Here is a 16,281-nt window from a genome sequence, read left to right on the forward strand (position 1 = left end):
TCCTAACAATAAAATCACATTTTCATACATAGAAATGATCAAATTTTGTGGTTGCTAAATTATTTTTAATCAAAGATCTCAATTTCTATATTAAATTATTAGCATCAAGGGGATATATGAATGTCTTAGGTAAACCAAACACTGATAACAGGGCTGAGGTCTTTGGTCACATGACTTCCAAGATACCTGTTTAAAGGTCAGTGATTTTATCAATGTACTATGTCTCCCCCCTCATTTCCTAAACCTGGCACATACCTAAATGCCCCTGGCTGTTTAAAGGAAGTTAAACAAAATCAAACTTGAAAACCATAAGAATTTCACATAGAAATCTAATAGAAGCATGTAAATAACAATTACTGTTTATGAATATTTCCCATGTATGTAAGTTTGAATTAAATTCCATTCCAAGATCAGAAAAAATTACAAAGTGAAAATGTTATGTATGGACATGTAATGGCACTCTATGATAGCAACAGACAAAGCACAATAGCAAATTGGCATCCAGGCTCTGATGCAGCATCATTTTATAAATTATCTTTTATAAAAAAAATCATCTTTTAATTATTAAAAGTTTGTATCCTTAAATAATGATTAACAACATCAATTCCTGTAATATTTGATTTATTCAAAAAGGAAAGAAAGAACAGAACTTGAGCATGTATAAGATAGATGTTCTGCTCATTGAAAAGTTAGAATTGACATAATCACAAATATGACATAATGAAACTTTTACAATACATTCAGAAAAAGTTCTGACAAAGGAAAGATTCACCATTAAAACTATCATATTGATATCAAATGTATTGTCTATACATGTTATAGATTATAGAATAGAAATCCAACATTTGATCATAATGTTTTGTTTCTAATATCTATGAAGAAATCAATCTTTCAGCACTTGTGTTGAATGATTACCAGCAACACTCGATCAACTATGACATCTCTTAATTGTTTCTGCGACCATATTTCCATAATTCGCCGGAGTGGACAAGGCTTGAGTTATGTTCCCTGAAAGCTGCAGATTCAGTTCTCAACATATGCAGACAGGAACAACAGCTCAATTACTTTTGAAAGCACAGACTGACATACCCGCGGTAGTGTTCCTTATCACAGTTTGCAGTTGGTGACATTTTCCAATCATGGAGCAGTGTCCTAAAATTCAATAAATGGACATCATTATACAATAGGTACATGTAACAGGATAGTGATGGCTCAAAACAAGTCCTTTGAAAAACTTGTATTATTAATTCCTCACTAAAACACCAAATCAATTACACAAGAAAATCCATTAAGCTATTATCAGTTTAATTTACAAATAAAATTTACAAATATAAAGTACAGTGCAATACATAAACTGTTTCACTGTAATTAAATAATTTTGACTTTAATATTAATGAACCTTAATGTAGGTTGTGGACGAAATATTTTAACACTTTCTGTACTCATGACACATTAATCTGTTACAGTAAGCATGCATATATGCCTTTTATCCTTTGAGACGCATTGTTCTGTTGTAATTCACATGTAAAAGACTTGCAAGTTCATGCAATATGGAATACAAATCACATGTTGTAAAACATTGTTAATTCCTTGGCATGGGGGCGTTTATATATAAATGCAACTTCCACTCTTTTTCAGAATAGGGAGGGCGCTCATAGGGGGAGGGGCACATTAAGTACGTCGAATACGGTACATACATATATTTACAGATTGCTGCCTTTGGCCTAATTTTGACCTAATCATGTAGATTGTTTTCAAATATACACACCTCTAACAACATATGAAAGTGCTCTTGTATTGTCCTCTTCTGCCAATCTCTCCTCGAATCCTGATAAAATAAAGATGGGTTTGTTACATGACAATTTTATTTATTTGATCATTCTCATAAATTGTACCTATTATATGAATATACAAAATCCACACAAAATGGCAAATGGATACACTGTTATTGTTCATTTTATCAAAATTTTGAATTCATTGTGACTGTGAACATGTATCCAGCCAATAATCCACACCCAAGGTTAGACAGGCATTTTTTTTATCTAGGATGTACATGAAGAAAATAGATTTCTTTTATAATATTTCATCCCTTCAATCTTGATTGTGGATCAAGATAATCCATTTGAAGTGAAGGACATGGCCAGTATGCTACAGGTCAATACATAAAATGTAATGTATATTGTAGGTCAAATTAATTATGAACCCATACATGTATTTCTTTATTATGACTCAGTAATGTAGAAAAGCTTAATTTTTATCACAGTAATTGACAATATACACCAAACAGAGACATGATTAAACTTGTTTTCACTTTAGATAATTCATTCATTCATTTATTTCAAAATTTCATATTGACACAATTCAAATATCTATTATGATATCAACCCATATTCATTTGTCAATTTTTGTGAAAGTACACATGTTTACAAAGCTTCCTCAGAAAATCACTTACCTGTATAACATGGCTAACTGCTAGCAGATCACAATATGTCAGCAGTAATGTCAGTATGTGTCACACCTATAAATTATAAAACCAAACTTTTTAATTTACATGTAGATAAAAAACTAAATCAATATAATATTTTTGAAAAAGTATGTTACATGCTAATAAGCAACATGCACAGGGACTGTATATGGTGAATGTTCTATAATGATGTGATGTAAAATGGCATATTACAATTCCATGTAAGCTTAAAGCTAAGTAGCTGACCCCACAGTGTCACTCATGAACACACTTCATTTGCAGGTACACATAACAAATAGGTACAATACATAAATGTAACAACATCTAACCTGGACACAATAGAGGTAATATGTCATATATTTTTATCAGTTTATGTCATTTGCATAGTTTTGTCAAATATCTTGTTTCCCCCTATGCAGTGCACATAGTACACACAGAGAAATATCTGAAATATACACTGTCTGACTGTAAGTTACAGACTGTACAGTAAAATCTACTGAATTTCTTGAAATATTACAGAGAATGGTCAAAATAATTTGGTACAGACATGGAGTATGTATGAGCTTAAGATGAATACAGCTTGAAGATAATCAATATATCTTACCGTGTCCGTTTTGTTGTCTTCCTAATGCATGTCAGTTGATTTGTTGTGGCGTTTATTATGACTGTTTCTCGGCCATCGGTAGAGAGTTGGCCATCTATAATACTTCCAATCCCCGTTTTCTATGCAATAAATCATTCCCTCGTCTTTCTGTGTGTTTGAACAATCTACCTTCTCGGTTTAAATGACCTAAATTATTATCAAATGCCTCTACACAGCGTAATAATAACATAGCACACACTCGTCTGGTCTTGGCGTCGATAGTGACCGCCATAACCGGAAGTACCGTACCGTACCGTTGTCGTAAAACGAAATATATTTTCTTAAATTCACGTTTCCTGCATGTAATTTGACTGACTTATCAATAATATAGTTAACTGATCACATCAGATCAATTATAATGTGTGTTTCTGGATTTATTTTGCGAAAAAAATATACGACAATCGCGTTGGTTTACGATGCGCGCGCGCATTCAAAATCGGCCGAGCCAAGCATAAACAATGGCTATTTTTCATATTTGACTATTCAGTTTTATTAATAAACAACTTTTAAATCAATGAATAACAGTACACTACACGGCTATGTCATGTACTTATCGGATTTGTTTTTCAATTAAAATGATAAAATTCAAGTCTTTAAAACTATTTATATTATGGAGCGCCATAGCTGTATCGTATGGTTCAAATAAACTATATGAAGTGAGATTTTTTAGCGTGGGTTTATTATACGATTTTTATCGCTCGATAAAATGAATTTGATCGTATCAATAAAAGTATCATTTTATTCAATATTTGATTTGCTTTGAAATATTATAATTGCTTCTACCTTATTTTATTTTCATTTGTCCAATGGTATTATTTACCTTTATATTTGATTTGGTGAATTTAAAATATTTGATTTACATATTTTTTCACACATGCCATTTCAGGACAAATGATTAAAGTCAATAGGTTGAACAAATGATATATGGTCAGATCAAAAAAATGTTGACAAATTTCAAATCATATAGGGATAAAACCTGGTATATACATGTAACACAATGAAAACTCTAATTCATACAATCTTGACTTTGTATTTTTGATAACATTCGGATACAACAATGACATTAACCCCCTTCCCGAATCAAACTGGTAAATAAAGATTTACGCAACTGGGTAAATGGCTGTAGGTCTACTTTTGTTGCATTCATATGACATACCGCATAACCGATCATTTTCTCGATACAAAATTTAAGCGATTTGAGCTGAAAAATGATTTCAGCAGGTTTTTATTTTAAATGTTCAATTCAATGCGATCTGATTTGAAGGTATACATATTAATCCTTCCAATTTCTCAATATTAATCACAGTTCAAATATTCCGATCATATAGTTTGTGCCACGAATTCAGGAAAATATCATCCCCACGAAAGTATCTGGGTATACGGTATCTGTTAACAATCCTATAGTTCTTTGAATTTAATAATGTAACAACTTTGAATTAGAATTATGTAAATTCAAGTTAACATATTATAATCTGCTTTCTCCTGAAATCTTTTACTTTTTCATATTAATGAAGCGTAATTCTGATCTTCTAATTCATAACACTCACGTAAACTCTAAGTATTTCTGTTCTAAATATATGGTACTCTATGGGTCGGGCGGAGCCTTACAATGCATCCCCCTGGACGCGGACTTAAGCAAAGTGTATTTTGTCACCATGACTAGATCGGGCTGCCCATTTTACACTATTTCTAATGAAAGCATCACGGTAGTTTATCTTGAATGAGCATAGAGTTCATGCCTGGCTGAATTCCCACTTGGTAAGCGATGATGCTAAAAAATGCTGTCATAACTTGGACATGCAGAAGCATGTCAAAAAAATGTTGTTCTGCATCATCAACGGTATTTATTTTTAAATTTAATCGGTTTAGCATAAGTATTACTGTATAAAAATAGGAGGATCTCCCGTATATATTCACTGGTTTCGTAATATCTATTCCCATGTAGCATTTCACATAAGACACAACAGTACAATTTGTTAGTTTTAGTTTTTTTTTTGGCTACATCTATTGCCCTTTTTGTCAATCCATCAATAGCACTGCTTTATATAAGGAAATAATATTTCAAACCAATTCCTTCAATAAATTGTCAAATATGACTACCCAAAAAATTGGGTGAGTGACTAAAGTTACCATGACAACGCTGTTATGTTCAATGACAATTCACCATTGATCACTATTATTAGCAGCATCTCCTAGAAAACGACGACTACAAACTGAAAAAGGAATACATGCATGTAACGTTCAATACTAAGTTTGAAGAATCAAATTATTATAGATTCAATATTATTGATGTTAACCATGAAATCATTTTTATTACATTTTAATTTCAGTTAAGATAATAACTTATAAATAGGACCGACAGAAAATTACGTCAAGGGACGTTTATTATCAAAATAAGCCAATACTAATAGGCATCACGATACTTTTCTCAAAAAAGAGCATTAATGTGTAAGGCAAGTTGTCTCCTGCAAGTCGAAAGGTCGATTTAAACTTGTATATCCAACAAACCACTAAATCAAATAGTACACATCCAATTGCTTGATAGTCATTACGTACATGTATTGGCTTACTTAAAGATCCTATCCTACTGTTTTCCTCAGGTACTTTTAAGGAAACTGTCGTTGAATCCTGACATTTTAGGTTGTTTTAGGTATATTAAAAAAGAAATTATTTATTGTTTGTAACAATGTTTAGATATTAATTCTACTTGTAGGGGACAGTAACTGAAAAACATACCATCATTCAATGCCAGATTAAATAGATTACTATTTGCAGAACGTTAATATCATTATATTTTTTTTTGCAGTCCGAAAGGTGATTTTATTCATACAAAAGTTCATAAAAACATTAAACAAATGCATTTCCTAGCAGCGGGCAAAAACATTTCCAAAGCATAGTATTGGGAATAGTTTTCAAATCATTTTCCCTTCGTTGGTGCCAATTTCAAATACTTCTATTTAGGTATTTCCTTTTGGAAGATTTATTATGTTTGCTTAAGGATTTTCCTTTTTTTTTTCTCTCATATTTAATCACTATGCGCCACGGTAAGCAGACCCTTGATTAACAATTGACAAACGACCTATCCTTTCTTTTCATTGAGCCAGAAATGTATGAGATTCTAACACTATTCCTTACTTGACGTCAAATCATTCATCAAAACATGTATGTTTGACATATTTCATTACTAGTCCTGCACCCTTTGTGCAACATTTTAACACACCGTGCAACGAATTCCACATGAAATGAGATCTACCTCCGCCAGCCTTGTTAATAGAGTCATCAATATAACTTGCGCCGTGCCAAGTAGATTCGAGGAGGTGGGAGTAGTGCAGTTATCGTCACATGTCAAGTATGTCTTAATTACAACAACACTGACGCGTTTTTACGTATAGTAAATGTTTTTTTAATTTAAGCTCTAAAATACATTAGAACCAAGAGGAGACTTTCTCTAGTGGGTCGGATATTTTTTTATAATAATAAATTTACTCAACGCCTACTTCTCCCTCCTCTTCTGCTTAGTTAATCACTAAGTTTCCTTTTAACCGCTTTTTCTATACATAGTTGCAAAATATTCTCTCAAGTATTTCTGTTTATCACGTTTTTTACATTTTTTTGAAATGTACCTAGATCAGTGAATAATTAGTGGTGCTTATTACTCAATTATTTGATAAACACAATCATGCGTTTAAGTTTTAAAAAGTTTAAATGTCATAAGATAATAAGTAGAATAAACATTGATGACTAATGGACAATTGGGGTTACTCGTATTGAGCTACGAATAAATAAAATCAGGTTTTTCAGAATAAAATCACTTGTAACATGTTTACCCGGTTCGGTTTAATTGCATTGTTAACTATAAGGACAAATTAAATCTCTCTAAAACATGTTTTGCAATACAAGCGTACTCAAATCGTGTTATTTTTATGAGGAACAGAAATGGAAAGGTTAAAAGTTAAAACAACACGGAATTTTCGTCAACAAACATAGTTTTAAAACTGCATTCACATGGTTAACATTTAGTTGATTCAATCGTGAGTTAAGTAGTACTTGTGTGAACTCTAATATTTAGTGCGTTTTCGTTAGGTATTCCCGTAAATCACCATTTTCATACACATACGTGCAAAAAGTAGTTCGATCAAAAGCAACAATCTTTGTTAACGCTTAAAGGTTAGGTTTTTACGCCTTTCAGAAATAAATTTAATATAATCGTTAAGTATTTTTGAGTTTCCCACTGACAAAAGTCGTTGATGTACAGAAAGAATTTATTACGTTGTAAAAATTATCCATGGAATATAAAAAATTAATACATTTAATCATTATTAGTAAAATTAAATAAGCACTCATTATGCAATTCTAATACGTAAGAGATGAGATCCCATAGAGAATTGTGAGAATTGTTATGTCAGAAGAGAAATTAGCTCATTAACAAAATCTAAAATTAAAAAAAATAACCACCACATTGTCGTTAATAGAGATATGTTTAAGTGTGTGCATTCTGAAAATTTTATAGAATTGATATAGATTACATTGCATGGCAAAATCTATTAGGCTACCGCTAGTTAAGAATGTTATTGTACTTCTACCAAATTATACATTTTGCTAATTGTTTTCCCCCTTGTTTCAGAGTTACCTCACAAAGACAATGACGCCGAGTCGTGAAGGTCATCCTTTATGAACCTCCAGTGAAGATTTGAGGGTACCTTTTCGGCCGGTGTGAGTAGGAGCATACATTGTCTGTTCCGGTTCCGGAAAATACACTGGCCAGGTAAAAACGTTGCCCATGTTGTCCAGGTTACATGAGGTCTAACCACAATCACACACTGCACACACATGAAATATCATTAACGCATTGTGGTGGATGATCACGCAATCATATTTTCACCAATCTCCATTAATAAACAAATACAGTTGTCAATTGTTGCTTTTCATATGCTTATCAATACCATTTAGAAGCAATGTCTGCGTTTGCGTCCGAATGTCATGTTCGTGGTGAGTGAAGTATTTGTTTACATTCACACCATTGAAACTGGTGTTGTCGGTTAGTGATTCTATTTATCACCATGAACATGCGTATCAAAACATGCGCAATAGACCAAGCATATCATAACTCCTTTACGAAATAAAAAAGTCACATTTGAAAGGACCCTATTGGCTAGGTCCATTGCCAGCTTCCGCCCACTGAGGTATTCTACGCATGCAGGTCTATCAATGTGCATTATCGGCACATGTACGGCTGCGATATGTAAGCCACTATGTATAGCATTCGTAAAACCCCTCAACTAAACGAAATCAAACAAACTATTATGGATAGATTTCACAGATTCCACATGTAGGTCTTCTCTGTGTGTTATCTTGTAAAGTGGCATTTTAACAACAAATTCATAATCGTCAGTCGACCTTTTAGCACGGTAAACCTTAACACCTGTCTACTTTCAATTGAACTCGTTGCGATGTACTATTTAGTTGCATGTCTGATTTGTAAGAATCAAAAACTCACAATACGATGGTAGAATAAAACAAAGGCGTACCCATTGATTAGCACTTCATCACACGGCCGCTGTATAGTCCATTAGGAGAGCGTGTGAGGAAGGTAGGCAATACAGCGTTGGAGAGACAGTCATTCAGACAGACTTTCTCTACTTACTCCAACAAAGGAAGAACCGTAATATATTTCACGGAACACCAATCAGAGATCTCCAACTCGACAAAGGAAACAAGGAAAGCAACTGACGTTTGAGAGCACCTCTATCAAACATTGTCTAGACACAGCAGAAACTCTGGGTACAGAAATATATGGACATGCCATGCATCCATTCAACGTGTTAATAATGTCGATGACATACTGAAAAGACAAACTTGGATAATTCATCTAATTGGTTCAATGGTACACATCAAAGCCAACTAGTTTAGGGATTATTCTGTTAAGCTATATTTCATCATTGGTTTAACAATCTACAGAATCCATCTATAGACAATTAGTAGACCATTACACCAGCCAATACCATTTATCATTTCACTACTTGACGGGATTAATATCATCCCTTCTTTAGATATAATAGCTAAGAGTAAAAGTAGATTGGGTTTGGGCAACATATTTAGGCGAGTTTTTTTTTTACGATTTTGACTGAAGTCTGTTATGTATAGCTACAGCTGAAAAATATTGTTTTCTGAATATTTTTATCCCATGCATATGTTACTTACTATGTAAATTACTTTTTTAATTTAACCAGTTATGAACGAATTGGTTGTTAATATAAGATTGTCTAAACTGACTTGTCACGATATAACCAATATATTATAAATATCCAACACTAAATCAGAGAATTTTGTGCGGAGTGCGTTAATGAATTGTGTGCTTTTGCAGTAATCAACATTTCATCACAATTAAGGTTAGTAAAAGTCAGTCATGATTCAGCCTGCTGTGCAATTGTATAACGTCTCATTTTGTTGTACATTCTTAAATATGATCACGATTTTTTTACCAATTATTGAACTCGGGTTATGTCTTCATCAGAGTTACCTAGCAGCGAAATGTGTCTTCCGAGTTAGCTCCAGAACTGTCTTCCGATTGGCTTAACTTTACTTTTGGCCATTAGTGTGAATATAAATGTGTCCAGTATTGTTGTGACGCGATATATCCTATTGATATGCAATAAAATGACGCAGTTGGTCACTGACATACATAAACAGTTCTTAAATGACTGCTCTGATCTGATAGTGTTGTACACATGTACATACACGTTTTTTTAAACTATTCGGACAGTTTTTTAAACTCACAGAACTTTATGTACATGATATTGTTACTACAAAAAAGTGCACATAAAAGGCCAATCAGAAATGTGTAGAAGTGTAAAAAAACATTCGGTTAAATAATGTCAATTATTGTAGCTAAATAATAAAGGCATTTCAGTTACAGCCCCTTTAAAAAAGTCCACACCACATTTTGCCTCAACATAAAATAAATAGTGATGCCATTGCCCATATTTTAGATCTTGTCACATGCTAATGTTTTAGTAGTCTTTTACGTGAGAAACGTGGATATTTTATGACTTATCTTTACAGGTATATTGTTTGGAGTTTAATTCATAGGCTTTAATTGAAAAATATGCTGCGTTTAAAAGCCCGATTCAATACATGGTCAAACATGTTGGATTTATCCTACTCGATAGTTTAACACCGTGATGTATTGATTTTCGCAATATGATACAAATATAGTGTACAATTTAAATTTGCTATTTTTTCGTAGATTGATATCAAATATACAGCCATACAATCGATCTCATATATAACAATGTGATGATAATGACAGGTATTAACGAGATAATGCACCCCACACTTAGAAGGTAGCTATGTTCAATGACCGATGGGAAACGTAAATCCTCTAATACAAGGGGGGGGGGAAAATATGTTTCCTATCAATAGACTAGTCAACCATTATGTTCATGACATTGCTTCTCTGCCCAGTTATATTCCCCAATATGGTGTCAACTCTATGTGACTTTTCACTGATCTAGTAAATTCTCGCAACACCTGTCACCTTATATCTATTATTCTAGGTCACAATCTCCACGAACCATGGATTTATACATGTTATATAAAACCATAAAGCTCCGTTACATCTTGATAGTTTTATATCCGTTGTCTACAGGACCCCCGAATCGTGCAGGTTGCTATGTTCGTGTTCCACTACGCATCATGACAACGTAATATTGACCTCTGTGTCAAGTGATAGGGAGGGCACGATCTTAGTTTCCAGACATATTGAGCGACCGACTTGTCTCCGAACTTTTACAGACGAAGTCGGAATAATTGGATGAAGGATGCCCAATGGGGCTTCCTGTTGAGCAATTGACCAGATTGGGAGTTATGTGCTCCCTGGAGAGCTGACCTGTCATACTGCCACATCCGGTTTTTCATTAAATAAACACGAGCACTGATAATGTAGGTGATCCACTTACAAATACTAGGTGGCGTCTATTATCGTCTGTGACGTGCGCATTCAAGTGCAATACGGGTTGTAAATCGTAAGGAGACATAAAGTAAATGTTCTCTCGGAACCCATGAATATTTTATTGCAATTTCATAACGACCACATATGAAAACATGGACACTCTATCTGTGTTATCCCAAGACATAATGCGTTTTGGCGCTATTTTAGTTTTTAGTATTTTAACAGGTGTCCGTTTTATGTTTGATGAACACAGAATACTCCGTAGTATAATTGCTAATGGTTTGTATTGCCGTTTAATTTTCATTTCTCTTTGCATTTTTTTTCCTGAAATCAATACCTAATGCCATACTTTAAAAGCCAAGGAGAAGTAGAAATGGTTAAATGATAACACATATCAGTGCCGATTCGTCCTAACAGAGACTGATAACAATAGGGTTGTAATAACGCACGTGTGTTCTATTTTGTTGGGATCCTTCTTGTGGGTAACTGACACAGAAAGTTAAGTTAAAACAGTTTCATTTATCTTATTCGAGGTACCATTGACTGGTAAACTATTCCAGTAACCAAGCAGCAAGCACTTTGCCCTGGACATCTAATCAGAATTCATTTAGGCCTTGGAAACATATGGACGATTACGATATGACAGCGTCATATTTTTGACATAATCTTCAATGCAAGAATCATCTAGTATCAGAATCACCTGCTATACACCTACATGTAACTTTTTTACTACTCTATGTGATTAATATCGCAGAACCACTGACACAGAGTTATGACATCACGATCACATGTATCTCCACAGGTTATTGTCTTTTACAGTTATTTGGTCCACACAGAGTTATGAACACACACATATATCAATATTTAAAGTTACAAAAGTTAAAAAGTTATAAACAAAAAAAAAACAACAACATTTAATGATTAATTTCAACCTGTGGATATTGGGAGACTTCGTAGCCCCAGAAAAGCTTAATACACATTCAAAAGAGGAATTTCAAAATCAAGAATGTATATGTTTCTTGTTACTTAATACATATGAAAATGATATAGTCAATAAACAGATCTTACACCATGTTGTTCATAGCAACCATTAAATATCAATACAGATAAGATAACAATTGATCCAGGGACGTTGAAAAATGAACGTTATTACTAGTAAAAACGATTGTTAAAAAATGAATGTCAAACTGTTTGGACCCACTGGGTTACAAAAAAGAACAAATATGATAATTTGAAAGAATAATGGGACATAGCAAAAATAATGATTAACGAAATAACAAATAATGAAAAAATTCAACAGGCTAACATTCTGAAAGTGCATTATACTAATAAAGCAACAAAGAGAGTGAAAGCGCGAGTGCAGAAGGATATAATAAAAATGACATAAATTATTATAAAAACACAATTTCAAAAAAAAGAAAAAGAAAAACAGGTTAAAGCTATATATAAAACGTAAAATGTCATTAATATCGAGACAATGGACCTCGATAAGAAGGCTCGCCACCTTTTGCTCTCAGACATACTGGTTGATCCATTTGACACATTTTAAAACTGCATGTTAACTATGTCAGTACCAGACGTTTTAATATATTGTGTAAAAATGTTTTTCTGTAAATAAAAAAATAATGATTTAAAACAAAAAGCGTGTTAAGGAACTTTCTCTGCGAATGATATATTGAACACCACATTTCATGAACATAATAATAGAAATGAAATTAACAAAATAACAAAAAATATTTTAGCCAAAAATTTCAAAAATCCGTAGGCTAAGGAAAAAAATTAAAAAGGTGAATTTAACAGTATGGGTATATCAATAACTGAAAAGTAAAAAAAGTAAATTATATTTAGCACACTGAATTACTACATAAATTTTTAGCATAGAATAATAATCATCCTTTTTGTGTATGTAAAAATAACAAACTTATCTGTACGATGTACCCAAAATTTGTAATAAAAAGTAACATAGAATTAAAGTCTAAATTAAAGAAAAAAATATTAAAAAATAAGTTAAGACAAAAATAAAACATTATACATTACCAAAATCTCAATTCCAATGCATGAAAATACATGAATAAATGTCCAAAAAATTAAATTACATTTTTCAGAGTTTAGTTCAATGTCTTTCTTCTATCTTCCGTCTTCTTAGTAGTTGCTTCAGGGGTAGTTGTTGTGGTCATTGTAGTGTTGATGGCGGTCGTTGTAGTGTAATGGATGCTGTCTTTGCTGCTGCTATATTCTTATAACTGATAATATGGCACTGGATATCATAAAGGTGGCGTAGCTCTGTGAAGTTTTGTCGTCCACGAATTTCAGGTTCCCATCGCACGTCACAGCGCCAGTATAATATTCTAAAGTCGAATGTTATTTATCAAAGTTAGTTGACTGTGTCTTTAGGTGCTGTAGGGTAGAATGTAGGCTGCATGATTGCTTGTTGCAATGAAGACTGGACTTCCAATATTGTCATCGAAATTTTATTTTCATTGCTTATATATAAGGATATGTATATTGTATCAACCATATATATTTAGGTATGAATACAACACATAATATATGCCATGTCAGACATTGTGTGCCGAAATGATCCTCACTCCAAGATGGGGCGATGCAGACTGCCCCTCTGTCTCTCCTAAACCCTCTTTTATATGCTGTGTATCTGTTTGTCAAAACAGATACGACACGGGGCATAAAATGTCGGTACAACATTATATATAAACGAGGAATCTATCTATAACCAGACTGTTACGTCGCTGACAACGCATACACATGTACACTTTTGCCCTGGAGACGTACTACACGAATGTCTTAGACACAAGATATGCAGTATGGGAGATTTTAATATTTCAAAATATACCAATAATACTACATGTGTCTCTGATGATAAAGTTTTCGTATGACTGGAATCATCCAATATAGTTTGTTATATATATAAATGTTCATGCCATAATTTGAAGAGATATCATCAGTTTGAACTACATGTATCATGAATCAAATTTCATAAAACTGTGTCTGATTGTGTAAACTATTCCCTGAATTCAGCAAACACATGGTTAACTAATGCAATATTTTCCAAATTAGTTATTTAATATGTTTAACTTTTACGTTCAATCGAGGGGTGACGGAGAGGTACACAAAGACATCAAATTACTATAAAAATGATACAAAAATTATACCCTTACATTCCATTGAAACGGGTTAGAAAAAAATAATTCCTAACCATAGCCGGTAATGTGAAAATCGTTCTTGTTTATTGTGGTTATCATTCTCGAGCAACAAGTATATATATTCTACTTTTTTTACGCTGTAATATTCCAATACGTTTTAAAATTTATAGGGTCGAGACAGATGTTAACTAACCGTAAATACTACACTGATCCTTGCATTCTAAAACTAAAAAAATAAGAAAATAAATAAAATATTTTGTTCAATAACGGGGATCGTCTAACATTTCCTGACATCTTCATAATTGCATTGGCAGCACTTTACTTTTTTGGCCGTGCGGCAAAAAAATAAAATTGTAGTTAATCCTTGATTATAATCAGTTAATGCTATTTAAACAACAATGTTGCATTTATTCGGCGTTGTAACTTCAAATTAGGCCATCGATATATCCTCTGATGTTAAGATACTATTTTTTCCGGAAACGCAGTGATGCACTTAAGAGTTGTTTCAATACTGCTCATCATTTTGTTCCTCTGATTATTTCAAGATAGGTTTCACTATTTGTAATCGATATCCATTCCCAGTGTACAAATTAATACTACTAGCATTACATTTGACAGAGCCTAGAAGGAATGGATTTTACGAAAACACAAAAAGGAATGGGAATATATGTATATGAATGTGAATGTACACATTGCGTTTGTATGGCGAAAATCGTCCAACACCTACCCAAGAACATATAGCGTAACGGAACCGAGAGACGACAAATGTGTAGTTGTTCACCTATTTACAAATTGGAATGGGAAATAAGACACAAATATAGAAAGAAGATTTACAATTTATCTAATGTACAGGAAGGCACACGTTCCAGGATTTGAAGCTGTTTTCTCTCTTGACTATCGTTTATTTCTATATGACGGTTGACTTATCTCAATTGACAGACTAATCCGAGATGTGTTTTGTCTTAATTTCCACCAACAGCAATATCGAAAAGCAAAATAATGATGCGCATGTTGAAATATGCTATTGATACCTTCAGTGGTGTTTTCGCTCCATAATCTGCTGGGTCATGCTTGTTCCACGTTAGTGGTGGTGGTACTTGAATATTTTGATCGCCCGTTGGCCACCTGACTTGCGACCTAGACAGACTTCCCGGCAAACAATTGATTTGTGTGATTGTGAGCCATATATGCTGCAGCATTCTAGGGCTGTTATGCTCCCGAAGTCTTATTTCATTTTTCCTGATAAATCACCATGACCGTCTGGACGCTAATGACTAATAAACGGCAAGGACGTGACCAAAATTACGGATTATGGAATATAACAAAAACAACAAAATATTAAAGTAAATTGAAAACAATAGTAACAATTAGTTTTTATTTCACATACTTAAATTCAGAAATAGATATATGTTTCAGTCTTAGATATCAGCATATCCTAGGACAGGTTTGCTTCAATATTATGAATGTAATCTATTACAGTATCAGTCCAAAGATTTATGATGTTAAATCGGCCTCTTAAAATAATCTGAATTGGCCCAAATTATATTGTTTAAAGATCGATTTAACATCGGAAGCATTTGAAGAATGAGATTGTGCTTTATCTCGGTTTGAATGTTTCAATACTTTAAAGGCTGAATGTAACAGCAAACACACACGAACCAGGTGTAGGTGACGTGCGTTACTGTGTCGCAATTTCGCAGCCCTGATCAAGGGGACGCAACTCGCAGAAATGACGTAAGCCAAGGGTCTTGGTGGTGTACTGAAGAGTTTATTCGTTACCAAAACTCTACGTGAGACTGCAAAATACAAACAGACAGTCTTAGCTATCATGATAAAACAATGAACGCATTGTCAAACATTGTAATAACCCGCCAGTAAACCGACCGCAAATTGCAAATAATTAGAAATGCTAGAAATTACCGAAAACCTATATGTTCCATTATACATACCTCTTTGGGCTTACATACGCGCAATTCGCAATGTTCCGTAGGTAGATTTATGCCTCGTAACCAAAAAAGGCATTCGCAAGTCAACGCAAGTGGAAGATAAATTCTAACAACCG

At 33.3% G+C, this 16,281-nt stretch overlaps 1 long non-coding RNA gene across 1 annotated transcript; it reads right to left on the minus strand.

Annotated features, from left to right (window-relative positions):
• Positions 1 to 626: 626 nt before the first annotated feature.
• On the minus strand, positions 627 to 3,519 carry LOC138330094 (uncharacterized). The gene is made up of 4 exons (XR_011209527.1): positions 3,069 to 3,519; positions 2,453 to 2,518; positions 1,769 to 1,828; positions 627 to 1,152 (listed from the first exon to the last, which is right to left on the minus strand). It is a non-coding gene; the product is annotated as an uncharacterized lncRNA (long non-coding RNA).
• Positions 3,520 to 16,281: the final 12,762 nt, after the last annotated feature.

Source organism: Argopecten irradians, chromosome 8, assembly GCF_041381155.1.
Source record: "Argopecten irradians isolate NY chromosome 8, Ai_NY, whole genome shotgun sequence".
NCBI lineage: Eukaryota > Metazoa > Mollusca > Bivalvia > Pectinida > Pectinidae > Argopecten > Argopecten irradians.